Consider the following 27,178-nt stretch of genomic DNA (forward strand, 5'->3'; position numbering starts at 1 on the left):
AAAGCTGTCCCTTCCCTCCCTGCTGATGCCCTCACATTAGATATGATGGCGTGGAGTAGCATATGGGGTAGCAGGCTGCCAAATGCCCATACCTGATATTCTGTAGGACTGCCGAAACACTGTAACTCATTATGTGCTGGTACGTTGCACTGACCCTGTGGAGTTGCAATGAATCCATCGTTCTTTCATTACTTTTGGGTCCAACGGAGAATAAGGCTTCTTGAGCTAGAGAAATGACACCTTTAATTTAGGTGACATCTAGGGACGTATTGAGGCTATCTAGTGATAATCTCTCTAAACTGTCAAAAACATTTAATTGCTTAAAGTACCTTACATTATTGAAATCAAACTACAGATTGTAGAGCAGAAGTAACAAGGAAAGGCAGGTGATCTCTGATGAGCACTAGTACAGAAAGTCCTTATACTTACCCTCTGCTTTCCCATATTGCTAGATTTTGTGCTTCTTGTAAAACCCTTTTTTTTTTTTTTTAACAAGAACAGACTAAACCGAAGGAAAGGTTTTTTTTGTTTGTTTTTTTCAGGATTTTCACAGCAAGGGTGGACTGCTGGACAAGACACCCATCACTTATTTACATGATCCAAACCCTTTAAAAGCACAAAGTTGCATACAACAGCAGTATCAATTTCTTATTGTACATGATGTTTAAACACGTACAGCACCAGATGCAGCCTACGGCTTGGAGTATGTTCTAACTTGCAAAAAACAAGTGATGAATAATGTGGAAAACATTCTAATATCAGAGTCAAACTATCATGAAATGCTCTGTATGGGTGTATATATATAAATAGAGAAGCAAGTTACTCCCTTTGAGTATAAAGTTTCTCAAACTTTATGGCTTTAGTATTCTATGCTTACAAACATACTAAATAAAAAAAATCAAACACTTGACACAAGAAGAATCTTTTACTTAAATGATTAACAGCGTATAATGTTGCCTAATCAACCAAATCACACTTCAAATACAAGAGAACTGATTTCTCCTTCCATCTACATCAGGAGCAAAATTTCTTCCAGCTTCGATGGAAGTGATACTTGTTCCTCAATCTTTAAATCACATCCAGGCAGTGAAGCTATTTCTTGCATGCTTTCTAGCATCGATGGCAATGCAATCAACTTGAGAGCAGCCACTTACTAGTTCTTTCAGTGCAGCATATAATGACAGTCAACAGGTCCTCCAAAAAGGGACGAACAGAGCTGCCAGAAAAAAGAAAAAAAGGATTTGAAAAGAATCGTTCTATCACTTGGTGGAAAAAAAAATCATGCTTCCTAGATTTGTTAACCTGCAAGACATTTCATACTGGGTCAAATGTATTGGGTCTGTATGAAAGAAACATGCTGTTTGTGTTTCTCAGCCCTACCTACTCCCATCCAGAGGCTGTCCTGCAAGGAGCAGGAGGGAAGGTCAGCTCGAGCCGTCTGGACCACGTATGCAGGCACTTGGCACCTCTGGTGGCAGCCTTGGCAATGGTCTCTACCTACTACTGTACAAGATTCCTGAAATACTGATATAGGGCAAAAATCGTAGTACAGATCCTCTGGAGAAAAACAAAACAAAACCTTAGCTGCAAGTTACTGGTTGTAATGGTTTTTCATTTATTTATTCATTTGGGGGGGTGTCTCTCTATATAGAAAAGCGTCTTTGGGAAGGAAAAATACTATTTCAGAACCCCAGTGCTATTAGGGTGAGAGATAAAATGTTGGGGAAAACAAGGGAGAATTTGCTACAAGTGCCACTTGAGATTTTGTGTATGGCAGTGGATGTTAGTGAAAGAGGTCAGAACCGTGAAATAGCATGATCTTCCTAGGAGTGCTACTGCTTTATTTCTTGTAGCCTGCAGTGCAGACATAGCAAGCAATTTGAAAGACTGACTGGCAGTGAGAATTGTAGGGATGAGGGCAAAAGGAGACAAGGAATATTTAATGTTCCAACCCTCCTGCCCACCTCCAAGTTAATTCAGTGTGGGCTTTTCTTGATCAAAGTTCCCACCCCACAATATATTGTAATTTATGTGTTTGAGGCATACAATAATGCTGAGCTAATGTGGTTTTGTACTTAAGTAAACATGTTTTCAGAGTTACTAATGCATGACAGAAAGTGCTGGGTCGAAGTCTCTCCTGAATTAGGAGAAGAAAGAAAAACAGATATATAAAAGGAGCAGCATGCCTGACTGAGTAATGCTGCATCAGAAAGTCTGCAAGTCAGTATCCTACTCTTTGATAAGGAACTATTTTTAATAACTCTTGGGCTGAGAACGAAACATTCCATTTCACCTGGGATCTTCTGCAGAGCATGCAACTACTGCTTTTGATTTTTTTAGTCTGTTTCTTAGAATGTTGAAAGACATATTCTATCTCAGGTCTTAGGACTGTAAGACACAAATATCCCCAAAGGGTTTCAAATTAAAAAAAATAATCAAAAAGTTTACCCTAGTTGGCAATGAAAGAATAAGCAGACGTGCTGTCATGGGTAGGATGTAGATTAAATAATACTTTTATATCTAGTGGAGTCTCAGCATTTTTTTATCTGACTACCATGCAACTGAGTTATACATCATTAAACTAAAAAGACATGTTACTTCTCATTTTAAAAGGTCCTTTCATAAGATTTCTTTGGAGATCTACTTGGGTAGGGGAGTACATCTGCATACATGGGAGCACAGACACAAGGTCCAAGTCCTTATCACTGCTGGTGCTTTCTTACCATTCTCTTAAAATGAGATAGTGAAATAAAATACAGATATTGTTTGATGTATATTTAATGTATGTTCTAAAGGATCTCATCTGATAAACTATCATGAGAAACGGACCTTCCATAGCATTTCCTAATACAGCACATGGTTTTGATCTATAAAGTAAACCACAATAAGAAAACCACGTGTTAACAGCGTGGGAACACCAAGAAGAGAGACCTTTCTTAGTGTGTTTTGAACACGATGAGATTTCTAGATAGTCTTGCACCACTGACGTCTCTTTCATCAGTGAGATAGATACCAGAGCTTGGTCAGAGTAACAAAGACAAGTTGAACCAGGAAAATTAGAAAATGGAGCAAAGGGGAGGGTAGGAAACTTTGATATAAGCTTGTAAGTTCTATCAATATTTCATGGGTTTGTGTGAGAGGATACTATAATGATGGAGCAGTCTGAAACCAAAAGGCATGTGTATCCCACAAGTTGCAGAGTAGAAGCCCAAGTAGCAGAAGATCCTCTTTCCCAGAGTTACAAAAAACACTGAATTACAAGGATCCAGATATCCAGAACCAGACAGAAATCTTCACTACAGACAGTGCCCCAAACAAAGCACAGCTCTCTTGGTTTTGATTAATGCTGTGGTCTGTGCCAGACTCACTCCTGCAAGCATCTTCACTGGTGCAAACAGAACTACCCAAGTGAGAAAGTTTCCCTGTGGAAAGGGGGAACTCCTCGTAAGGAAGATAAATACCTGGGAGGACAGGACAAACACTGTGACTGTCTGGGTAGCACAGAGAAAAAGGGGAACTGTAATCTGCTGTCTCATAGCACAAGAGCCAGGCAGCGTAATGCAAAACATGAAGATGGGAGGTTCAAAACAAGTCAAGGAGATGCTCTGTCAGACTGTGGCCCTGTGAAATCTCTGCTGAAGGACAATATGGTTGCTTGAGTTCTGCATGCATTCAAAGGCATTAGATGATATTTTTTTACAAGCTTAAGAAATCATTCAACTTCCAAATTGCTGGGGAAAATGGAAGAGTATTTTGAAGAAGTATCACTGTATGCTCGATCTGATTTTTACATTATTCCCTAGGCTCTCACTGACAAACGCAGGATAAATGGACCTGATAAACCTTCAAAATTACCTGGTAGGCCAGTTTTCATCTTATTTTCTCCTAAATGTAATTGTGAAAACAAGTAACAACTCACAATTTGCAGATAGAGAAGAAATGGGTGTAAAGAAAGTGTGGTGATTGGCCAAGAGAGTGTTAACTCAAGCTTCCTCCTTAACTGTATTCCTGATGCCAGCTGACAGGTAAAAATCTTGTGATGCTAGTCACTGAAAGGGTACTTCCTAAACACACGTACACTAAACACAGTCAAATCACGCAGGCAAATGGACCACAAGATTTTCCACGGCTTCAAGAGAATGAACTCAAGTAGTTTCACTACAAGAGATAGGAGTATTTCAATTCAAGCACATGCTTATATTTATTAAGGTACTTAAAATTGGGTGTGTGCTCAAGAGCTGTTACTTGAATGAGAAGTGGGCTTAAAGCATTTTCCCGAGCTGAGACTTTGCTACACTGATAGTTGGCAATACAACTGGTGAAAAGAGGAGTAAAACCTAAAATAGATGCGCGCACACACAAAAAAATGCAAAAAGAGTGTTTCTTTTTATGTCTGTCTGCTAAGCTTAGTGGGCTTTCTTGGCTAAGTCTGAGCTAAATATTACTGAAAATAGCATAGTACTGTAGTTATTTCAAAGCACTGTCTGTATTTGTTCTGTGCACTGGGTGGGCAGGAAGCTTCATTTCATAAATCACTTTCAACGAGACAGTAGGCTATAAAAAGGGAGGGTTTTTTTCCCTTTAGTGTTTTTAGTTCTGACAGTTCTGAAGTGGTACAGCCTACATACTGGGAAAAGTTCAAAAAATGTTTCTCACTGCCCTGCAGACCTTCTCTTGCACATAAGAGACCCAGGGAGTCACCAGCAGGCACCCCTGTGCTAGTTGGTCCCCCAGGTCATGCTGTGTAGACCAGTGTAAGACATTTGTCAGCAAAACTGCTAAAGCAATGTCTCTTTCCCAGCCCCATGCAAAGCCCTACACAAGAAGTTTCACTGTGCACTGTCAGCATAGGGAACCCATCTGGTCAAATAATTGTCCAGAAAAAGAAAATAGGTTAGTTTTCAGGGTAGTCATGCAGGGATGAGCAGTAGGATGAAGAGTGTGAGAAGAGGGGAGGCGTAAGCAGGCAGAAGAGCCTGCTTGATCCAGCAATTCTCCTTGAAGGTTATTTGTTAAAACTTTGTTAGATTGAGCTTTACACTCAAAAAGGAGCCAACTGCAGATTAGGTTGCTCCCTGTGGTACATACTGGGAACAACAGGATTGGAGAGACTCGCAGTCATCCGCCTGCAGCAAGGGAAAAATGCTGTCTGGTACCACTCACCGAATCACAACTTCTCCCACTCACATTAAGAAAAATGGAGTTCTGCACACCAGTAACTAAAACGTGTGCCACGATTTTGGTGCTGGCTGGACAAGCGGGCTTCTAAACTACTGCAGAGAAGTAAATGTCACTGAGTGAGTGGTTTCCATCCAGGTTTGCTGTTTCTCCCCAGTGTCAGTATAACTTCGACCAACGGGGTTTAGGAAGCTCAAGAAGTTCACAACTGCTAAATGTCAGCTGAACATTTTGTAAGGACAGCCATAGTGAGTCAGTGCCTCAAACCATCCTTTCCAGCCTCTGCTTCCGACTGTCCCCAGTGCTGAAGGCCTCAAAAAACACAACCAGCAATTCTAGCACCAGCCTTTCCCTGCGCTGCCCTTCCAACTTTTGGCACTCCGCTTTGTTTCCTGACCTAAAGGTTGCAAACAACCGGCTGGCTGCCTCCAGCCAAGCGAGTTTCACTCTCCCTGGTTCTCTGCACACATCTCCCATGTCTGCAACAAGCTCCTCTGCCAGGTCAGCACAATCCACTGCCTCCTGTCCGATGTGGGAGCCACTGCAGCCTCACTCCTCTGCATTTCGTAGGCTTAGAAACACATTCCTCAGCTAGAGCTGCTGTCTGCTCTTGCACTTCAGGGATTAAAACTGTTGCAAAGGCTGTACTCCGATCAGGGTTAACTTATTTTCCGTACTCTCCAAGAAGTCTTTATCCTCTCTTTTTAAAAGAAGTGATTTTGGTAGAAAAAGGTGTGCAAAGAGCTCTGGGACAAATAGCAGCAACCATGTAATGCTTTGTTTTAAAGCAGCGTTTAACATCCTTTTCATGCTACAGTCCCAGCCTATGAAAGGGTAAAATATGGTTGCTTAAAATAATTGTAAACACTCCTCCAGCTGAATCCAACCTGATGGAATGAATACATATGCAGAGTGTTAGTTAGGATACTGCCCATATATGAGAAGGAAAACTAATTAAAATTCATATCTGAGGCTATGTCCAAGTTACCTTGTGGATTACATGTAGGATTGCCTTTTAAAAGCACTGCAAGGTTGAAGCCTTTGCTTTAATTCTAAGAAACAATTTTTAGCACAGTTTTAGTGGGAATTTTGGAACTGGTAATTGAGACAATCCACAGTACTGCCCATACAAAAAACGTATGCCTTGTGCATTTGGGAGAGCTCTGAATTTGCAAGCAGCCATTTGCATACACCGTTTTGTGGACATTGAAACTGAAGCATCAGCCAAACATTCAACCTAAATTACTTTCATTCAGGCTGATGTAAGCATGCCTTCTGCTTTTGCCACTTAACACATGTAAGATAACATGCAGAGAGTTCATGGCAGACTACAGCCCTCCGAGTTTAAGTTAGAGCTTTACATTTAGAACAAAGATGCATCGGAGGAATATTTAAAAATTTAAAAATTTACTCCAACCAATATTAGCAACTCTCAAGGCTCATAGGACTTCTCCATATAACTGCAACGCAAGTCCAAAACTTTTCCTTCTGCATGGTAGCACACGCTGACCTAAGCCAGTATTTTAGTGATTCCCCAGTGCGGTTGAGATTTCACCCTGTTGTATTAACTGATACTGCTTTAGAAGAGAACTTCATATGCTGGGAAGGTGCCCTTTACAGGCGGATTAAAACTCCTAATTTTCCATGGTAATTATTAAGATGAATCATGAAACTAAGGCTGCCAGCTATGCTGTGTTAGACTGAAGTCTCCCATGTTCAACATTCTCTAGCTGCATTTAGCTCAGTAAGTTTGTCATTGGATTTCCATGAATTTGCTGAGTGTTGAAGTTTGCTTTTAAATTCTCTTGCAATCATGCAAACCACACAATAAGACTAACCATTGTAATTTGATTTACAGAAAATGAAAATGAGCTATCTGGAAACCAGTTTTAGTAGTGATACATTGGCTAAGTTCAGTGTGGCTCATTTTGTATAGCTTTGATCAGAAATAAAATAAAATCTTTGAAAATTAAAGCCAGAAAAGGCTTGCTCCGAACCAAGACTCTGAAATGTAAAAGTATTGGTTCAAGCTGAGTGATAAATGGCAGAAGTTTTCTGTTTTCCACAATGGTGTGAACAGCTCAAGTGTTGTTGCTATTGTTACATATTTACAGCTGAAATCTGCTATATATATCGCATTTCAAAAAATAGAACACTCTCTCAGACAACAACATTTCAGCTCTCCTCTCTCTTAAACCTGGATCTCAGGCCCCAAAGGAATATATGCAAGACAGCAGATAAATCACACTTTACATAATAAGTGTATGCCATAACTTTGATGAGTGGGGTGTAAAGCTATTTTTCACTACTCTCTCCAACATGCTTGAAAAATGGATTTAAATTTTGAATTTCCATGCATCTGTAAAGTCATTTATCATACCACACAAAGCTGTCCCATTTTAAGATCTGGTGTACCATATTCTGTTTGAACTCAGATTGGAGGTGATCAGGTAACTGTTTTCTTATAACCCAAATTACCTGGAAAATGTTGCAGTCTGGAAAATGCACTCTTTATCTTTGGCATGTTCCAAGAGACTTCTTCAGAATTAGTGTGAATTGCACAACTCTACTAAAGACTTTTAAAATAGCACCAGGGAAAGTCATTTGCTGAGCCCATCTGGCAAGGCACATCAATCTGAGATGGTGTTTCTCAAATGTTCTTGAGCAGCAGCTTTTGCTGGCCAAATTACCTGTACTTCAAAAATAAAAAGTAGATCAAAGAGCTGACAGTGAGGGAGCCATAAATCCCCTCCCATCCCTGATTCACCAGCAGCAGTTGTACCTGTAATATATGTATTATTTTTAGCAAGAGAGCCTGTAGGCCAGGGTGCTGTCGTGAGCTGCTGCTGTGCATCCCACGAGGGAGAGAAACGTTTAAGGCTAGGCTGGATGGGGCTTTGAGCAACCTGATCTAGTTGGAACCAGATAATCTTTAACGTCCCTTCCAACCCAAACCATTCTATGATCCTGTTAGGGCTTAGCTCAGACAGCTGGAGACCTAGACTGAGGCTGGAAGTCTATAGGCAGATACAAACTAAGCAAGAGAATAAACTAGGAAACTGGAAACTAGGCCAAAGTTCTGTAAAGAACTAGTGTGGAAGGTGAAGCTGGGGCCTCCCAAGTGAAGGATGCTATAGGATCACAAAGAGAGGTAGCAGGAGAGACCAGCTCTGAATGCTGAAGTGTGTGGCATGGGCAGGTTCCACCCTGGAAACATGATTTAAGTCCCTCAACAGGATGAAACATCTTCCAGCAGGGAAAGGTCAAGAGGATTACAGCTTCTCTCACATATCCTCTGCCCAGGAAAGCCCTAAGGAAGCAGTCTTCCTTTTTATGAGAAACTATGAAACGATGTAATGGAAGCAATTTGAGGGGAGAAATACCTAGGAAGTGGCTTAAAGAAAAATACCACCTCTCCCATGCAGACTGCCAAAGAAGTATGTTTACAAGCTGTGTGCTGATCTCCCCTCCAGCTTAGCTGGGTGGAAGAAGATGACCAGGCCGAACACAGTAAGAGGAGATGCAATGTGTTACAGTCCGTATCGTATGTTTGGGCAAGATTGATTAGATGAGGCAGGCAGGAAGGTGATGTGGCTGGCTGGTGTGTCTTGACCATTTTAAAATCAGTTTTACAGCTACTTTTTCCAGTCTCTAGAATTGTTTGAACTATGTATGTGCGTTATAATTTTCCCATTGAAAGTGCTCAGGACCTAAGAGAAAGGGCCTCTTAAATCTACATAACTCATTTTGCAAATGCAGGATTGGTCTGTAAATCTGCAAGCTTCAAGTCCATTGTGAATAATTCCTTGTTTTTGAACCTGCTGAGCCAGAATCCCCATTCGTGATACTTAGCCTGACATTTCATACATCTCATGAAGTGTCTTCCTAGGTATGCACGACAAAATCACTCCATTTTAATCTGAACCCAATTTAAGTTACTGAGTAGCTAAATACAATTAATCAAACAATACCTCTCCCTCTAAATGATGTCATTAACCACGCATCCCTGATCGCCTACATCTTTCTTCCTAACAAGAGAGTCCTATTTCAAGACACATATTTACGCATTAACTCACATCTCTGTCAAAAATAAACTTATGCTAACCAAGCTTTTCAAAACTACCTCTAGGACTTGGGGCTTACTTCTAAGTAATTTCTAATGGGATTTTGGAGCCAAATCCTACAGAGAGCTTAAGGAGAAATCTCTATCTTACTTGTTCATTCCTTTTTTTTTTTTTTTCCTATTGAACTGAATGACCAACAAGTTTTTAATGTGTTTCACAGCTTAGCTTGTTCATCTTGTTCATTTTCTGATAAAGCAGAGAATCAGCATTTCTCTTTCTTCTGAGGCACAGCAGTGTCCTAAGTAGGGCTAAGTGCTCGTTAGGATGAGCAGATGATAACCTAGCTGCCTGCTTACATTTTCTCACAACGCAAGACAACACAGTAGCAACCTATCTGTTGTATTTCCTGCTTAAACACATGGATCCATTTTTGAAAGGGTGAAAGGAAATTTTAAAGTTGCTGGTACTCTTGGAAGTTGCTGATTCTGCTCTGGGCTACAACAGCTTATGAAAGGAGGACGACAGAGACCAGACCAGAAAAGAAAGGAAAAGGACAGGGAGGTGATGGAGAGATGGAAGAGCTGTGAGGCAACGCATTCTGTAAACTGTTTCCTCCTGTGACTTGCTGGAAGGTATAATCAGTCATCTGCTGCTCGTTTTTGTGTGTATTGTGTGTGTGATTTTTTTAACTTCCATTGCAGTCCCCAAAGACTACCCTCCTGGTTTTACTTTTTTTGGTGGTGATAGTGTATGTTTGTGTAAGGGGTGTCAGGGGACTGAAATTGTGATACCAACTAGCAATTTGGGTGTGTGGGTGAAAATTAACTGTTGTAGTTGGTTATTTTATGGGCCCAAAATATGGCTGTTAAAAACCCCAACATTCACCATATGAGCTTTCTGTATCCAGACCATAAAATGTCTGGGATACATAGACGGGATCCAAGCCGACTTCCTGCCATGAAATTGTGCTTCACTAATGATCACTCCAGCCTGTTTTCTAAACTTGGAGACCTCTTGTTTTCCCCAGAGGATATTACATTGTTTGTCTTTGGGAAAAAAGTGTTTGTGTGCTACAATTATGAAGTTTATAGAACTTAAAAATTCACCCGAAATGGGACTACTACTTTACACACAGTTTAGCTAGGGTAGAAAAAAAAAACACAAAACCAACCAAAATAAAAAAACCCTACACTCAAAAGCTGCAACAAGGCACAAAGGTAATGGATCTTTTTAAAAGCTAGTTCTCTATCAAAAACTATATTTACACTAAATGCTGGCAGTTCTTTTCTAGATAGAGTTCATTTTTCTTCTCCCTCACACACACTCCCTTTATTCCTCTCTCAAGTGCACCATTTCCTTAGCATCCCCAAACACTGCTTTCCTCATAAAATTTTTAGATAGATGCTACTTTTTATATTAGGATACTATATTTTTGTATTAAATAGGGCAACCTTCTGTTCAGTGAACCTCTATGGAGAGGCTTCTGAAACTGTACCTCCACTGTCTGATGGCTTGCAACACAAAGACCTCAGTTAAGAGTCCTCATGCAATATGTAAAAAGACACTATTAAAAAATAAATAAACTACAAATGCACATTCCTTCCCTCACATCTCAAAGTATAGTGAGAAAGGGCTTTCTATGTTTCATCATCACCCTGGCTAGTTTCTCTGAGCTGCCTCTCAAGAGGATAGTTGTTTTAGGTACATGTGCCTAGGAGATTGTAGGAGATAGAGTGAGAAGAGGGAATCACCAGGGAAATAAACAGGTACCTCTAAGCTGTCATTACCGGTGTTTTAGGCACTGCCTGCCAGTGCTACCTAAAGGCTAAACAATCTTTTAATCATTTTGATTAATCAGGATATTTTTCTAGAAAGAGAAGGAAACACTCCTATATTTAGAATTCAGCTTCCTTATGGTTTTGAGGATACAATATGGAATTTTTGGGTTTCTTTTGAAGGTAAAAGTAGTGTAATCAATGCCATGTATGCTTATATATGACATACTGAATATTGCAATGCAATGCAGTCAACATAGATGTCAGCAGCCACAGTGCATGAACTGCAGAAAGCAAAGGCTCTTAATGCTGTTCACATATTTTAATGTCATTATTTGAAATTGCATTGGCTTTCACGCAGGTGTGTAACTGGCAGCTTCATGCACAAGGGTCTGTAAAACACTGTCCTGGTGTTCCTGATAGTTCCCCACTTCCCAGGCTGCTCACACTTGGGGAATAAAAATGTTTTCCAGCAACATATAATTCAGAGTAGTTTACACTGGATTTTTAATTTGGTCACTCCCTCTACTGGAGACTTTGTGCCTAGGTCTTATTCAGATGGTAATCACATTATCGATTAATTAATCCTCATATTTACATATATATATATAAATAATAATTTCTCTAAAAAACAACAAAGCTGTTTATTTTTTGTTGTTGTTTTTTTCCAGAGTGCAAGCCGTGCAGAGCTGTATGTGCAGTGAAACACACAGCATAATTGCCTGTCATGACTCTGTCCTAATATATAGTCACACAGTGAAGCAGTGAAAGATGGTCCATGCGAGTTAGAAGTCTGATGGCATGTTTTCTATAATACAGGCGTCTTTAAAACAGCACCATATTTTTAGCATCCCAGTGTCCACGTCCGGACCACACACTATCAGGATGCTAAATCCACGTAACTAACACAGTTTTTAAAGCTAATTCCCCCATCCTTTTCAGCATTGTTTCATGAGAACCTGAAAAGTGAGCAAAGGTCACTGAAGCGTATATCCCAATAGGTTCTAGCTTAAGGAGCAGAGATGATGGAGTTGCTATGAATTTCTATATCCTGTTTGGCTTTCATTGCCTAAACCTAGCAGATTGTGGGCACTGTAACCCATCTGAATTTCATTGCCTAAACCCAGCAGATTGGGAGTACTGCTTTGAAGGCTTTACTCTGCATGCATAATATTGAGTCTGGAGATGGCTCTGTGTAAATGGTAAAAGCCTAGACAAAGGGCAAGCAAATATAATTCCAGCATATTTTGCTGAGGAAGATTAATAAAATACAGTAATATCTAACTGTAAGCTCAATAAATGGTCAAGATGTACCCCAGTAAATATAAGTAATTCCTAGCATCACTAAATGCTGCTGCCTCAGTAGCAATGCTAGATTGATGCAAAAACATTTTCCTGACTTAATCTGCTATTAAAATCGGAAGAATGAGGTAATTCATGAACAGTTTTGATGGGAAATGATTTATTCCCATAAATTCAAATCCTTTTCAATAGCTAAACTACTCAATGATAACCTGGAGTTTCTGCTGCTCTGAAGTATTTAAATTTCTGTTTCTTTAGTGGCTCTCACTACAATACTAACTATGCTCAGAAATTGCATGTCTTGAGCACTGTAAGCTTTTCTTAGCTTGATTTGGTTAAGCAAGGACTATGTTTAAGCCAGGGCCCAGCCTCTGTTAAACACGGGCATGCATTCCAAACTGTCTTGTTCTCAGATTGCCAGTGGAAATTTTCATCTCTCCTGTCTGTGTTTTCCTCTGAGCTGCCCATCACAGCTGTTATAATACAGAGCAGTTTCCAAGTGGCTGATGAATTTTTTTTTGTCTTCCCTCTGCTTCTCTCAATTTCTTCTAATGCTACATTGCCAGTCACTCTTTGAAGATACCCTGAGATCCACCACTCATCTTAGTCTCATCTTGAGTTCAGCATCATTTTGGAATTCCACTCCTTTTGAGGGACGAAACTCGTCTCATAATGAGCCCATTATGTGCTCCATGTGAAGACTAGGATGTTAAATTTAATGCAAATAATCTGAAGTTTGAAATTAGCAACAATTGAAGCAAAAAAAGCAAGGCTTCGTTATCAGGGATTGCTAAAGAAACCTGAAATCTATGAAGCTCAGGCCATGTGCCACAGGCTTACGTCATGCCAGGGTAAGAGGATACTGAGATAATTAGAGTTTTGCAGCAGAAATAGAGGATTCTCACAAGCTCTGCATTTCTATTTAGTTCAGTGTAAACCCGGTTGTAGAAAAACAGGCAGGAAAAGATAAATCTGTACCTGGCATTGCTCTCACTACTTTTTGTTGAGAAAGTCTCAGAAATTAGCAGTATAGGATAAGCACGTCTAAACAGCTAAGCAAGAAATACTGGGCACACTAAGTTAAAATGCAAACTCCCAAGCTGAACATCGAGATTATGAGCTGTTCGGATTAATCATTAAGAAGTGACTGGGGAAAAGAAAGACTGAAAATGTGGAAAAAGAGTAAGCATTAGGTGGCACTGCTACTTTAAATGATGTCTAGACAAAGGGTGATGGCTTTTTATAAAGCTGTTGATTAGTTTTGATTGTAACAGCCAATAACCCCAAAGTTCTGAAAGTTTCTGAGAAAAAATTGGAACCTGCTTAACATTTCTTCATAGCAAAGGGAAACCTCCCATTGCTGTCCTTGAAGATGTTTGCTCATATCTAGATACAAAAATAGGTAGTTAAAGGTGATTGAACATCAGAAGATTTTCCAATTACACTATGATTACAGCAACATCCCAGCCAAATATCCTTGTGATGAATCAGTGTGTAAAATCACAAGGTCAAGTCCAGGCCTGCTGTGCAGGTGGAGCCCTGCTGTGTGCTTACATCTAGCAGGAATTTGGCTGCTTAACGGGCTGCTTTATTGCACATTTTGTAGCTGCAAAACACATACAAGTTTTATGTTATGACACTTGAAAAAAACACCTGTACTGTTTCACACTGACTGTGGTAGCTTTAAAGAAAGCCAAGCAGGTGTTAGATAAACAGAAGAAAAGTCCTAAGTAGAAAAGTAAAACACATCACAAGCCTCAGTAACGTAGACCTGCCCCAAAATGATGCGCTAAGTCAGAAAGATAAGTAGCAGTATGTGATAACCTCATGTACCTGTCAGTCAAATTAACTCAGGTGATGTACAAACATGTCATTTGAAGTCTCCAAATTTCTCTTGGGAGTCAAAAGTTGATTTATCTGCCAGGAAGGGTCTAAAATTCTGCACAGTGTTTCACTGTCTGGGTTGAAGAACAGGGCCTGAGAGCACATGGCGTGTCCAAACACAAACCTTCCCTTCCTTCTCCCTGAAATTGTGTTGTTCTTGCATATGAAGCAAATAAGCAACCCAAGGGCTTTGACATATAAATAGAAGGTCAAGAAAAAATTTTCAAGGCATACATTTCTGCATCCTGGTTATCTGCCTTGATGCTACAGTCCCCTAACTGCCCATCTCACAGCCAATGGATCAGATGTGGGCATAAAGCTCAGCTAAAATACAAGCCGATATTGCCAATCTAGTTTCAAACAGCTACAGAACTAGGACATTTTAAGAGCTAAGAACTGGGTGTTTCCCCTCCCCCCCCCCCCAAACTGTTGGAAACCACCACCTGAAAAAGGAGCAAAGAGGAATTGTGAGCTATCAGGCCTAAACTCGTCTGTAAATCCCAGTAAAATAAGTTATGTACACATTTGTTTTTCCAGTCAAATGAACTTTCTAGCCTGCTACAGATTTTCATATGTACTTCCTCAATTATAAGAGTTTTCAGGCTCCCTCATCTGTTCCCAACTACATCCTGTAATTTCCAGTGCTGGATGCTACACTCTAAATCTGGTCAGCACAACTTACATGTACTTATCAGTGACTCATCCACATATTTGAAGATCTTAAGAATGAATCACATCTACATGTTTGCTGAATTCCTTCTGCTGCCTGTAAAGGAAGGCTCACACTGACGGACTGTAGAACAGAGCTAAGACAAGAGACTTTGATGTTTAGGGACTTTATACGAGTGTGTTCTCTGAAGAGAGGATTTAAGTCAGTTTATTAAATCACACTGATTTTGTTGTCAAGCTCAGGCAGTGACACCTTAACAAAACACATCCTTCAGTTTTTTTGGGCAGTAACTGAACATGAGATATAATTAAAATGTTTGTTTTAAAATCTGGCACTTAAAATATGTTGTTGCTGCTGTTGGAATAGCTCTCTGTCAAATCAGATCAGAGGAGGAAGTGTCACTCAGCACAACAGGCCACAGTCTGTGCATATAAATTGTCTTAAATCGTCTCTTTCAAATGTCAGCTGACAAATCAAAATGAGAATAGGCTATGCAGCATAAATACCAGTTATACATTAAAGACTTAACGCAGGGCTCCTGTCTACTAATGTCTGAGAGCTCCAAATGCAGAGAAACCACACAGAGTTAATGATAATTGATATCATATGGTCTTTATCAAAGCTTCCTCAAGAAAAGCAGCTTTAGGGAAAATCCGTAAATGTGTGTCTTGACCACAGTCTACCAATCTTCTTCCGCATTGGAGCCTTTAACTAATTTGTTGGTTTAATTACTGAGGCACAGGAAAGTTTGCAAGAGTGATAATTGTGTATTCTTTGATTGCCGATCATTACATCAAGTGGTCTTTATGAATTAAAAATAAACCCCAAGTGCAATATATGAACCTGGGAAATCAGCCTGTGTCTAAATCTGGACATATAAGCCTACTACTACTGGCTGGCAGCACAAAGCGAGCAAACAACAGCGGAGTTCCAAAAACCTGTAATTGCTGTGACAGCTAACTGCAGCCTATGAAAATTTGGGATTCAAAGTGGGTCGGGCAAGATCAATGAGACAGCGGGCTCTCGTTTAAGGGGAGTTTAGGGGCTTGTTAGGTAACTTCTAACGTGCCACATACTTACATCTTTAATTGGACGGGTAGTATAGCCTACTGCACCGTCCTGAGCTAGCGCCGGAGGAATTACTAGGAGGTCAAACGGAAGAGAGAGGCAGGGGGAGGAGGAAGTGGTAATTGAAGAGACAAGAGATGATTGTGAAAGTACTTGGAGGAGCCTGTGTGTCTGGCAAGATGCAGTGGGCCAAGCTACAAACAGGAGGCAAGTCACTTACTGGAATAACCTCTTCCCTCACTTCCCTCCCAGCCTAGAGCAATGCCATCACTAACTGTCCCCAGCAGCTGCCAAAGCAGCAAAGCACAGCAGCAACTAATTGCAGCATCTACCCCGGTGTAATGTCCTGAAATACTGGCTGTATGTACATTCATGCAGTGATCAAGCATCTAACTACAGACAGCTCTGCAGAAACACCTTTGCCTTCAAGAGAGACATTAACTGCAATGAAAAGATGAGAAAAAAAAAAGCCCATAGCTGAATAGTCTTCTTTCTGTTCCGTCTCTATTTAGAGTAGGTCATCTCTGGCCTTTCCACTGTTCATAAAAAGGAGCATCTTATAAATGCTTGCATCATTCTGCAATAAAGTTTGCTCAGTGTTCACCTAGAAATGGGCCAAACTTTCAGCCATTATGCATCAGCACAACTTTTCATACGCACTATTTTAGAAAAACTGAATGTAGCCCGAAAGGTAAATTTGTAGGAAATACACTATGTAAACTGTTTTTTGTTTGTTTTTCAGTCATATCAGGAAGATAAGGAGGTGACAAGTGGTCCTGGACAGCACTATGGACATACTTGAGGAGTTCAAAATAGAGCCTGAAATGCACACAGGAAAGAGAGACCCAGTCACAGAATGGCTGAGGTTGGAAGGGACCTCTGGGGGTCACCTGGTCCAACCCCCCTACTCAAGCAGAGACACCCAGAGCTGGTTGCCCAGGACCACATCCAGGTGGTTTTTGAATACCTCCAAGGAGGGAGACTCCACCGCCTCTCTGGGCAACCTGTGCCAGCGCTCCATTACCCACGCAGTAAAGAAGTGCTTCCTGATGCTCAGATGGAACCTCTTGTGTTCCAGTTTGTGCCCATTGCCTCTTGTCCTGTCACTGGGCACCACTGAAAACAGCCTCCATCCTCTTTGCAACCTTCATTTAGGTATTTGTAGGCATTGATGAGATCCCCACCTAGCCTCCCTTTCTCCAGGATGAAGTCCCAGCCCTCTCAGCCTGACCGTATAGAGAAGGTGCTCCCGACCCTGTATCATCTTGTTCTTGTTGAACATCATGAGCTTCTGCTCAGCTCACCTCTCCAGCCTGCCAAGGTCCTTCCGGATGGCAGCATGACCTTCTGGCAACTGGGAGTACATGAAAGAGTGCCTTATATCACAGACAACTTGAAGTACAAAAACCTTAAAAACTAAAAAAGGTTGCACTGGAAATCAGCAGTGACAGAAGAATTTGGGCAGTAGCACTAGAGATGCCCAAGAGACATCAAGAGAGAAAACTGCAGTGGTTATGGTGCTGCAGGACGGCACAAGAAACTACATTCAAAGTGACATAAATCAAGAGTCTGATGATTACAGTTCATCAGAGCAAACCTTAATGAATCAAGAGTAGCATGGATCAAGGAGGGGGTTTGAGTAAGTAGAAACCACATGACTGAGCACCATCAGTTACATGGAGAGACCAACTAAATCAGGCATTGATGGTGGTAGTAGATTCACTTATGAAGGTAATGTTTTTATGTCAAATGTTGAATATCTAGTCTGCCTGACTGTGAGCGGACTGTTTACCTAAGAGATCTGGCATGTTCTCACCCCACTTTTACAGCAACCCGTGTTATATCTGTTTCTTGGATTTCAAAGGATTGCTCGTGCAGATTAAACGGACTCAGTATTTTCAGCAATTCTGCTAAGTATTGTTTACTAGTGTTACCTTATACCTGAAAAAGGTTCTTTATAACTCCCCCAAGACATATTTCTGAATTATCACAACCTCAAGGGTGTGTAGTTAAAATACTTAATCTTAGTCTTCAGAATTTCTCCTCAGATCTCCATGCACCACCTTGCTCTTAAATACACACACACGTCTCTGAAGTTATTCTCACACGTAATAGTAAATTTGAGATGCTAAAGATATATATAGAGAGAATGCAGAGTTTTTTATGCAACACACCAAAATTTGACTTGAAATATTTAGTTATTCAAAAGTATCAAAAATAAAACAGCAGCATTACAGCTAGAGCCTCTAAATTGTTTTGGATTTTTTTCCCCTACAAAAATGTGGAAGATAGAATGCATGAACACAACAGGGATTGTTACTTGAACTTTTTGATAGGTGCTTTAAGAGCAATTTCAGTTTTTAAAAAGAACATACATTTACAATTAATACAACATCTGTTTGTAATGAGTTCTTTTTTTGTGTAACATGTACCTTCAATACAGCTACAATATATCTTTATAATGCACACCATTTGCCAAGGCAGACATTACAATCATAAGGAAAGAATCTTAAAGTGTTTGTGGAGTATTTTTAGAGTTGTATTGTAAAATGCAAAGCCACAGAAGTATCATCATTATAATTCAAGTTTAAGGGCAAGAAAATTCAATATTAAGTACTTTCTTCTACAGCTATTCCAAGGCTGATGCATTGATGTTCTACTGCATAAGAGTACAGACAGCATTTTAGCTAATGGGTTTTTAAAGTATGCACCGTACCTTAAAACGCTTGTACAGACCAGCTTTTTGAATGTGATCCATTCCACTCTGCAGTGCTATCACTCATGAGGCAGGAGATATTGGCAGACTGAGCCCAAGCTTGGAGATGTTGATCAGAATGAGAAAACCTGGTTACAAAAAAAAAAAAAAGAAAAAAGGTTTGTACTGGCATTGAACTGCTAGTCACCCTCTTTACAACACTCCTTATTACATATAATTCTATGATATCCTCTCCTGAGTGCTATTTCTAGGCTGATGAGTCCTCCTATTTAGTCACTCCTCACACAGAAGTCACGCCAGACCTCTGATTATCCCATTAACCTTCTCTCTGCTTTCTCCAGTCACCCACATTCTTCTGGGGATGAAGAGACCAGAGGTTCACACAGACCTGCATCAGATTCAGCATTACAGCGATCTCCACTTCTGAAATTTGAATTCCTCCTTTAACTGCTACTGCACTCAGCCAATGCTTTCATGGCACCATTAGTTATAATATAGATGGAAAGAGTCAGTTTAGGGCTTATCTTTGAAAGGGTAAGGATGAGAGCACTTCCTCCACTTTAGTTCCTTTGTATGTCTTGTCACATGAGTCATTTAATCACCACCTTCTTTTTCAGCCCATTGTAGTTGGTCTGTTACACTATTCCCCCATAACACTTGCTATCATCAACACACTTTGTCACCGTATAGTTCACCTCTTCCTCCCACTCATTTCCAAGTATACTGAACACACGAAATCCTTGCACTACCTGCTGGTGATCTCTCTCCTTTCTGAAAGCCGTTTACATATTCCTACTTGATTTTTCCTGTCTTTTAATTAATTATTCACCATTTAAAGACCTTTCCTCACATTCCATAATGCCTTTAGCTGCCAAAGAAATCTATACTAACTGGGAGCCAAGGGACACATGAACAATGGGGGTTCCCTCAAAGAACTCAATAAATGTAAGACAACTTGCCTTCGCAGATGCAGCACTGCCTCCTCCCAGCTACGTGATGTTTATCAAAGCATTGGCTAGATCTGGTAAACACAAACCCTCCTTATTTGTCCTGCTGTTATGTCAGTCTTCCCAGTCTGTAGACCCCGCAGCACTGCTTTCCCTATTCTAAAGGCTAGGTGACGGTGTTTTGCCTTGAATTTCTGAAATGTGGCCCTTAAATCACATTTTTGGAGTTGACGGGAAGACAAAGCTCCACTTAAATAATGATTTTGTAACAAAAACAAACAAACAAAAATAACAACAAAAAAGCAAAAAACAACTCCCCCCAAAAATGAAACCCATAATACCCCTTTTGAAACAGCAACAGACTCAGGGCCATTTGATGCATATACAAGAAAACTGAATTAACCTACATTGTACATGCTGCTTTCCTTCCTTTCTGTTTAAATGCACCATTTTTCTTAATCCTCTATCTTCCCTTCTTTCATCTGCACTGGCAATTTGCTAAAGATCCTGTTTAGACCTTTGTTGTTTTACTGTGGAACAGGCTATCAATACCATCTGTTGATAACAGGACACAGGGGCTGGAAGTATTTTGTTTTAGTATTTTTGATGTTCAAGTTGAGCCTCATTGGCTCCTAGCAAACAAAGATCTGGATGTTGGCTTCACATCTTGTGTATACAAAGTCCAGAAACCTATCAGGAGAAAATGTGACTGCTTCTCTCAAGATCACAGCTGGTGGAGAGATTTCTTAGGACCTCACAACTTCATGCTAGATCCAAATAACTCTTTCAAACATAATGGTGGGTAATAGTCAGTGGGTAGTGTTAAGGGAGCCAAACAGTACTTCGACCAAACATTGCTGTGTGTAAAATTATATATGGGAGGTGGTGGTCGTGGTGTTTTCTAACTACATACACAGAAATGGTAAGATCTGAGCTGACCATTACCAAATCTTAATGTTATAGTCACGAGGTCCACGAAACCATCATCTCAATATTCAATAGTTAAAAGAACAATCAAGTGTTAGGAACTAGTAGTTCCTAGGAGGGAAACAGCAGACAAAACCAAGAACACTATCCTGCCAACATCTAAATCTGTGGTTTAACCACAGCCTGAATATTCTGGTCTCCTTGTCTCAAGAAAGGATATGACAGAATTCTGCTAGGGTACGGGGGTGAGAAAAATCAAGGAAGTTTTATCAAAAAGTACAAATCAGCTCCCAGGTAAGAAGCAACAGTGTAGGCTGTCCCTCTTCAGTCTGGAAAAGAAGTAACTCAGGGAAGTAAGACAAAGATCTACAAAATCATGCACAGCAGAAAAAGTGAAGTAGGAATTGAAAGTTCACTGGGAATCATCTCTTGAGCTTAGCACACACACCACTTCTGGACACACCTCTGCAGCCATGCAGATGCTGGCATCAGTAGTGCCTCTGGGTCTCTGCCAGTCCTCCTGCAAGAGCCCACTTAGAGCATTATGGCAAGAAGCAGCTGTGCTTGAAACTTCTGATAGGAAGCAAATCTCGAATGCCAGCCACAAAAACACTCTCAAACCTAATTGTTAATCTAAGATACAGTAAAACATGCACCAGAAAGCACTGAGGTTTAAGACAGTAAACACTTCCATGTTTGTTCATTCATTTGTTTTATATGCTGCTTAATACTTAGTGACTTGGGTCATGCTTTTTGTCTTGCATGAAAACAAAACAAAAAATAAACAGCTCATGATCCTCACACAGATGATTTCTTTCTTTTCAGCTTCTGTTGTAGTGTACAAATTCCTCTCCGCTGTAATTCTCTGGCAGAATACAGCAAGACTGGGATGTCCTGTACCTTGGCAGAGCAGCACGTGGAAGGAAGATGGGGGCCACCTCCATCTTTCTTAAGACAGGTCTCTTACAGTCTGGGGAAGAAAGCACAAAGCAGATTACATTTTACAGTAGTTCTTATATTTTCCCATTTTCTTTGGTTTTACATAGCTCTGCCCCTCTAAGGCAGCCTGTCTGATGGAGCAGGATGGTAGGCAATCTCAGCCTGCTCCAGCCTCACTACAAACCACAAGCTCTGCTTCTGCAACTGAATTCCAACAACCCCACCATCTCTGAAGGGACAGACACACCTAACCAGGGGCCTGTGATTCTAGCAGCCCAAGCAAACTTTGCTATGAAGTTGGAGAGCTCTCCAGTACTCTGTTAATGCAGAATTTGGTCTCTCTACACTAAGTTTGACACTACCAGCATAGCACCAAAGGGCTTCACAAGAGGCAGAATCAGGGCAGAAGTATTTTCCATGTGTTTGGGGCTTTTTCATCAGTAACAGGCACAGCTCCATGTTCCTCTCCCACTGAACCATGCTCCACAGTTGGCGTCCATATAGACTTTTTGCCTTTTCAGTCAGGGGACATTAGCACAATCTTTCTGGAAGTTTACCTCATCCTTAAATGAATTTGTTTACTTTAGCCTGCTGTGGGGGGCCTGAGTCATAGAACTTCACATCTGCACCTGGCAGTTCTAAATGAATTTAAATGGATCTGATTTAAATTGATACTCAATGAGAAGAAGTTAATCATTAATGATACCCCTACATCTAAAACTGAACGTAGACTGATGGACTCCCTATCTCAATAAGCTTCTGCCATCAGCAGATGTAAGTGGGTGTAAATGCAAGTTAAAAGAGAAATGTAAATTATATGGTTTAGCTTATGTACCTACTGGTGCAAAACTGAAATGCTTTTCATGCTGCCTAACCTGCTCTTTGGAGATGAATATGCTCATCCCTCATACAAAACGCACACTTGACAAGACATATAATGGGGTCCTAAACACAGGACAGGATCAAATGAAAATACAGTCTCCTCTCCCCCTACTCCCACACATTAACAAACTTAAATCCTGAAGCCCTAATTCCATAATCACGGAGCAAACATTTTCCTAATATCTTCCACTGTGACATGTGCTCTCAGTCACGGATAGGATAAACTTAGTGGGCTGGATGCCAAGCATATTCAGTGAGCTAAAAAATTAGCTCAGGCATAATCCCCAAAGGTGTCTAAACTGAAACAGTATGTATAAGGAATCAGGTTTTCTTAAGAGCGTTAAGAAAAAAAAAAAAAAAGCCACAGCAAATACATGCATGTTTGATTTTTATCTTGCTGCTTCTCTCAAATTGCAAAACTGCCACAAACATTTAGGGTCTTCCCCTCACCAAGACATTTTATATTGAACTGAATATATTATAAATGAAATCCTGCTTCCTGCTTTTAGTCACATACCGATATGACAGTATTTCTGGAAAGAAACAGTCCCATCCGTCCCTTACATTAAATTGATTAATTGTTTTTCCATTTGTATTCTTTGTGATGTTCCTCCAAACACTCCACAAATTATCTAGCTCTTAGAAAGCCAGAAATTGTTTGGTCTTTCCCCTCCTCCGCCTTTAAACTTGAATGCAGCTTGAGAGACTTGAGATCTCACATTAGGTTTAACTGCTTCGCTGTAGACCTGCTGGCACCATTGACGAAAAGGGAGGGCTCCGACATACCGTGAAGATGCACTCATTTCAGTGGCCAACAAAGAGCCAAAGGTGACCCCTATTATTACTACCAGAGAGACTAGATTTACCATATTATTAATCATTGAAGTCTGGCTCAAAATTCAGGCTGGTTTGTACTTACTCCATGGGTCAGGAGCTTTACCAGAGCTCATTAACTGCATCGGGCTGCTCATTTACTCTTCCTGCAACAACCTTTTTCTTAATCCATGAGGGGAAAAATGAAATACAGGTGATTTTGCTGTTTGAGGGGTATTTACTGCTTGATCTCAACAAATAGAAGCAGCAGGAGTATTTTGCTTGTCACGAGGACAGTAATTCTTCAAATCCCTCTAAAGAGATAATGAGTGGCAGTGTAATGCTTTTGATCTGTCATAATTATAAAATAAAAGAGAACGGATGCAAAGCTCGTGTGCCATGGGAAGGTCACTCACTTTTAAATGTCTAGGATTCCCTCTGTGGCTAATCCCAGCATGTCCTGAATGCAGGCTATTTTTAGGCACAATAGTGGGTCCGTTAGACATCCTGTCCATATAAAATGAGTGCCTTACTGGTGAGCTTCTCCTGTAGGGCAGCTAATAAGTAGGTAGGAAAATGACGTCTCTGTACTTTTGACTTGCATGCTATTGCAAGGAAGGACAGCAGGAACGTCTCCTCTCTGGCGTCAAACAGTCCCCCTGCAGCATACATACAATTTAAATTATTACAAGGCAATGTTACAAGTATGAACCCTGGCACAAAATAATTACATTTAATTAGGCAGCCAAAAAAGCGATGGCCTGAGACTCGCTGCCTTAGATGTAGCCTTTTGTTGACTTAACACAGGACAGGTAATGAATGAAACTTCAAAGTGTAAGCAACTAAATTGCTGCTTAATTAGTAAAGCCCTAGTTGAAAACACAACAAAACATAACAAGAAAATAAACAAACTTGATTTTCTTTTGTCAAAGCAATTCAGACAGTGATCCCATGTCTCACAGAAACACTGAAATGAAGGATTATTCTATTAAGAATGCATTTGTGCTCAGAAGCACAATGTTGTGTTTTGTTTTTGTTAATGCAGAGATCCTGAAAGGTGCTGGATCATCAGCCCTGGAACCTGACATTGCCCAAGAGGGGACTTGGTGCAAACAAGTCACTAGCACACAAATCTCACTTGCCTGCTAAGCATCAAGTACAGATATTTAATCCTTTGGGTATTCTGGTCTGCTGGTACACCCACACCAAGCAACCTAACACAGAGAAATAACTTTTGTAAGTCAGAAATGACGGAAAACATAGATAAAGAAAAGTAGGCATCATAACACTAGATTTTTCATGTACAAATCTCTCAGTTTTGCTTTTTCATATCCAGGATCACATATTTTGCCAGAGCTCATCTGTGGAAGCCTCTTATGCTTCCATAAACATCCTGCTGCTCTATCATACAATTAAAAGTGAAAAAACAAAGCAGGTCTGAACAGCATAATGAGTTGCACTAGCCTGTAATCTCTGGGCCAGCATTTTATTTTGATTTCAATCAGAGATGAAAACAAGTTATTTGTTGTTCTCATCCCATTCCTCACATGCTTATATCAAACAATCTGGAATCAGACTAAGTCTCCACTCCCAAAAGGTGCTCAGGATGGGCTGGCAGGAGCCTCAGCAGCTGATGGAGCTTTTATTCCATGTCTGCTTACAACCATGTATTTGCCGGTGAGAGCAACTAGAAGGTAAAATAACATCTGTTAACAAGATTTCTGCCTTCCTCAGGTTTTCCCTCTCAGCCTTGTTCAGCTCAGTATATCCCACAGCAACGAATAACTGGCAAAGGTTTGTTAGGGGACTTTATACTACATCTCAAGACTGGCAGCTACTAGTTCTGGGTAGTAGCTCCATATCCAGGATTTACTAAACATCTTGCCACAGTTGCAATCCAGAGTTTTTGACTTTGTGGGGCAAAAGGACAGTCTCCCCTTCCCCAAACCACATGTCTCACAGTTTGCCTTCTTGCTGAAGATAAAACCATTCTGCAGGGGTAACGTAAAGATCAAAAACACACCTGATGGTCCTGTCTGGTGTTCAGCAAAAGGAGTGGCACCACTGTGTCTGCTCTACAAAAACATAAAGTCAGTATGTACAGAAAAAAAACAGTGTACATTCAGTAACCTTTTTCCCATCACAATGAGCAGCATAGCGGAGTACACAGGACTTACAGTTTTATCTATTAGAATACTCTTTTGTCAATAAAAGTGGCAGTTTGGAGATAATTCAAGTGCTTCACTCGAGTCAGTAGGATTTATCCTGTCCTATTAGTAGTCCTAATAGTCCTCTGCACTGCTCCTTTTAAGAACAGTGTCAGAAAAAAACCCAAGTGTAAAATAGAGAGAGGGGAAGAAAAGCAGCAATTCAACAGAATTTCGGCAAGTTCTGGAACAGATAAAGCAAGCATGAGAGCAACACTAAAAGCAAGCATGGGCCAGATGAAACTGGATTTAAATTAGATTCCTCATATCTTTCACCAACACATAGGAATGGCTCTTTAAGTGTTATTTGAAATTTTGTTTACCAGATACGATAAAAATGCAAATGAAGGGAGAATGCTGCTACAAACCTATGCTTGCTGAGGTGCATTTTGCTTAGAAAAAGAGATAAGCGACTGAAGCAGTCTGGCCCTTTTCCTCAGAGGAACCCAGAGTCACCGTGCTAGCAACAGAAACACGTCTGCTTGGACCATGCACATCACAGTGCAGGCAGAGCTGCAACGTGTTAGAGATTAAGAAAAATTCAGAGAACGCAACAAAGAGTACTTCTGATGACTTGTGCTTTTTAGCACCTAGCCAGTGCAAAAACCTGTCTGTCTCAAGGAAGTCAGCATGTCACTACCTCGCTGCCTTCCCAATGGCATGCAGCTGTAGGCAGCTGGGTGACTGCATGTTCTGCAACATTTACAAATAATTATAGACCAGCTGCCTAGTTATACAATTCATTTGGTAAAAACAGAAAGAAATATTAATAGCAGCGTATCAGAAATCTTTACTAAAACAAAACATAGTTGGATAAATCAGTCGATCTCTTTCAAATCCATTAACAGTCCTCTCTCAAATCTGTGTGTAAAGCTATATAGAAGCATTTCATATGTCTAATCGCTAAAAATTCACACATCCAAACCTGTGATGGCAAAACATAAAGGCTCACTGAATTTGTATCATGACATTTTTTCAGTCAAACACTGAAAGTATCAGATAGAAACCACTGCAAACAAGTGCTCGCTTCGCTCTTCCCTCTAACCCAAGTCAGTATCCGCTGCTGCTGGAATCAACCCCAAGAGGGACACCAGCATAACAGGAAAACTCAGCTGAGGGGAAGGGCATCTGGAGACAAAAAGAACATCATTACACAACTGCTTCTGGCACAACACACATTAAGTGACAATTTGAGGTCTCATGGATACACTCCTCCTGCCACAGGGTCATTCTTCCAGAACACTCTTATTCCACCGGCAGAGCAATGTGCTAAGGCTTGCTTTGTGGCAGGATATCACGGACAATGCTCATTCTGTCCTGTCCACAGAGCTGCAGATAGAGGGCTTCTGGCCACTTACTGCACCCGGTCCAGCCTCGTCACTCTTCTAGGGAGTAGCTCTCCTCAGGCAACTGCTACATCAAAAAGTTTCTAACTGCACCCATTGTACATCCATCACCTTCCTTGACATAAGCCTTGTTTTACAAGACAATACTTTCTGGAGCTAAATACAAATGTCATTATTCTAGTTGTCCCCTAAGAGTCTTCCCATTTCCAGGCTGGTCTCCTTAAGACCTATAGAGCCTGAAGAGGTCCACGGTCTCACAGGGTAGTCATCATATCTGATTAGTGAAACATACATCTGAAACCCTTTCAGAAGAGCCAGTCCAGAGCTTTTTCATGACCCTGATGAACTGAATTTTGCTGTCTCAGGAACACCCTCCTCCTGTTGTGGGAAGGGCAGCAGTAGAACAGAAGTTTGAGAGAGGACTGAAGAGGCGAAAACCCTTCCCTATGAGACTTCCCAT

The 27,178-nt window shown here is 40.6% G+C and overlaps 1 long non-coding RNA gene across 5 annotated transcripts in view; it reads right to left on the reverse strand.

The window, feature by feature from the left end:
- Positions 1-479: 479 nt before the first annotated feature.
- Positions 480-27,178, reverse strand: part of LOC125183408 (uncharacterized) — a 34,010-nt gene continuing 7,311 nt past the window's right edge. The window contains exons 2-6 of one of the 5 annotated variants that reach the window (XR_007165366.2): positions 25,189-25,240; positions 23,582-24,379; positions 21,432-21,501; positions 18,658-18,785; positions 480-1,216 (exon numbers count right to left, since the gene is read on the reverse strand). This is a non-coding gene — a long non-coding RNA (uncharacterized lncRNA). Of the gene's footprint in view, positions 1,217-7,656; positions 7,869-18,657; positions 18,786-21,333; positions 21,502-23,581; positions 24,380-25,188; positions 25,241-27,178 lie in introns of all 5 variants that reach the window. The other 4 variants (XR_007165363.2, XR_010832938.1, XR_007165364.2 and 1 more) reach the window with 4 other exon arrangements.

This window comes from Anser cygnoides, chromosome 7, assembly GCF_040182565.1.
Source record: "Anser cygnoides isolate HZ-2024a breed goose chromosome 7, Taihu_goose_T2T_genome, whole genome shotgun sequence".
Lineage (NCBI taxonomy): Eukaryota > Metazoa > Chordata > Aves > Anseriformes > Anatidae > Anser > Anser cygnoides.